Source organism: Macrobrachium nipponense, chromosome 3 (assembly GCF_015104395.2).
Source record: "Macrobrachium nipponense isolate FS-2020 chromosome 3, ASM1510439v2, whole genome shotgun sequence".
NCBI classification, from domain to species: Eukaryota; Metazoa; Arthropoda; class Malacostraca; order Decapoda; family Palaemonidae; genus Macrobrachium; species Macrobrachium nipponense.
In genome coordinates this window covers 121,015,726-121,018,369 of record NC_087202.1, presented here as the reverse complement: position 1 = coordinate 121,018,369, position 2,644 = coordinate 121,015,726, and the positions used below count along the sequence as shown (strand labels likewise).

The window sequence follows — 2,644 nt, the reverse complement described above, 5'->3', positions numbered from 1 at the left end:
ACTGTACGTATGGTTACTGTATGTAACTTACTAAACATACATACATGACTTAACTTTGATACTTTTTGGTACATTCCAGAAAACCCAGGACCCCCTCCATGATGCAGGCTATGGGGGCCACATAAAACTTTGTCCAGGGTTACTACATATGTAACTGTAAACTACTACAGTACTACTAAAGGTAAGGAATTATACATAGTAGTAATTAACATACATTAAGTAAGTTTTATACTAAAAAAAAAGTGACAAAGATCTCTCACATGGGATAAGTGATCAAGGTCCTTCATGGAATTACGTACACTCCCTGCTGAACAGGGGGTGTAGACCAATCATTTACAACATGCATACCAGTTGATATACCACTGTATGGTGCATATTACTGTATGTAACTTACTATGCATAGAGTACTTACTGACAAAATTTTTTTGATTTTTTGTACATTCCAAAACCCCCTGAATGATGTAGGCTATGGGGCCACATAAGACTTTGTGCATCCAGGGTTACATAGCACGACAACTTTAAACTAAAAGTAAGGAATTAATTAACATACATTAACTAAGTTTTATACATGTTATATATGTGATATTAAACCACTGTATGGTGCATATTACTGTATGTAACTTACTATGCATAGAGTACTTACTGACATAATTATTTTTTTGTACATTCCAGAACCCCCTGAATGATGTAGGCTATGGGGCCACACAAGACTTGTTGCATCCAGGGTTACATAGCACGACAACTTTAAACTAAAAGTAATGAATTAATTCACATACATTAGCTTTTTTACTCTTGATATAACTCAAAGTAAGGAATTATAAACTAAAAGTAAGGAATTAATTACATACATTACCTCTTTTACTCTTGATATTAGGAATTTACTTTTACTCTTGATATCTATATTACATATTGCATTAGGCTTTGTGTAGTATTTTGTACTAATTGTGTTATACTTTTACCTTCCAGAGCTACCAGACTGGGATTTTAGTGTACTCCAGGATGTACTACCAAAGGATTAGTACAGTGTAATAGTGTATAGTGTATAATCTAACCTAAGGATTAAGTGTATTAGTGTACGTATATTAAAGTCAACTAAGGACTTGGTAATACTTCAAGATTGTGCTTTATAGTGTCACAAGAGTATAATAAAGAATATATACCTTCAAGAACCATCCTTTGGCATTGAAATAACCACACTACACATCATGCAATACTTGCATGTCACACAGGTAAGGTCTCTTTAACTTGTTATTAGTTTAAGGCATATTTCCAAGTGTCGTTCCGGCTTACGACGATTTTCGGCTTACGACGCGCCTCAAGAACGGAACCCCCGTCGTAACCCGGGGACTGCCTGTATACTGTACTGAACAGGCTAAGTAAACAAATATTACAAGTTAATTGATATTGAAACTTACTCTTCTGGTTTACTGTTTTGAAGAGGTATGTGACTATGTGGTCGAGAGTTGCGCAGCAGCTCGTGCAAACCATCGTATCTGGAAAAGGACAACATCACACATGCAGGTCTTGGGCATAATTACAAACCAATTTACTTACTTTTATTATGCAGTACTTTGTACAGGTAAGAGACTATATGATCCAATGTTGCACAACAACCACTGCACACCATTGTGTCTGAAATGTAAAGTAGATATTAGTGCTGAAATTACAGAGCAAGAATAACCAATTTCCTGATCTCACATTAGAATGTTGAAAGTGTTGAGAATGCCAAATCCTGTATTGTATACTAGTCACAAAAATAAAAACATAAAAGAAGTTCAAGACAAAAAATAAAGGTTCTTTTCTAGTGTTGTCACTAAAAATTTATTTCACAGTAAAAATGATAACTTTTTACTTATATTTCAGGATGAGACATATCATGAATGCCTTTTTCCTTTTTATGACAGACTCCACTGAGGAAAAAAGGGTTGCTGTCAGAAATACTAAGGACTTTTACCTTCAACATCATGAAAATGACACTACAGTCATATGCAATACATCACAAACAAAATAAAACTGCAAGTGGCAAATTAACACATCCCATGCATGAGGCTGAAATAAATAGAAAATGTCTCATGGGTTAACACACACACACAAATGATCCAACCCCTAAACTTCTAAACCACTGGGATAAGGACACTTTCTACCAAGAATAAACAAATCATTTGAAACAGCATCTACTTAAAAAAATTGACTTTATGTTCCACTGACCATGAGTGCAATTTCAATTAGGTCAAATACGCAGTTATTTTAAAATAAAAACATGGAAGCAATAATAATATCTCTTTATTTTTCAAGTGCACTGTGCTTCAGACCAAAAGTTTTAAACAATAAATAACTTGCTCCAAATAAAAGTACTAAAAAATATTAACTAATAACATCTATTTTTCATAAATTGTTTCCACTACAGTGATCCCACCTTAGTGTATCAGTTACTATTCAGGTTCAAATATAACATTCAATTTACTACATTACTTGAAACGAAATTATTACAAAACAATGTTTATAGATATGGTTACCAAGTAATTACAATTGGCTCACAGTTTCACTTGCCAGCAGCTCAAAAACTTTAAAAGATCAGTTGCAGTAGTGTTAATGTTGGTGTGGATGTAGATAACTGCCCTGCCCACGTTTGGCGTAAGAGAAG

General features: G+C 34.0%; 1 long non-coding RNA gene across 1 annotated transcript in view; it reads right to left on the bottom strand.

The window, feature by feature from the left end:
* Positions 1-1,431: 1,431 nt before the first annotated feature.
* The window catches only part of LOC135222015 (uncharacterized), a 39,434-nt gene continuing 38,221 nt past the window's right edge, over positions 1,432-2,644 (bottom strand). Inside the window, exon 3 of the long non-coding RNA XR_010316155.1 lies at positions 1,432-1,632. This is a non-coding gene — a long non-coding RNA (uncharacterized LOC135222015). The remainder of the gene's footprint in view (positions 1,633-2,644) is intronic.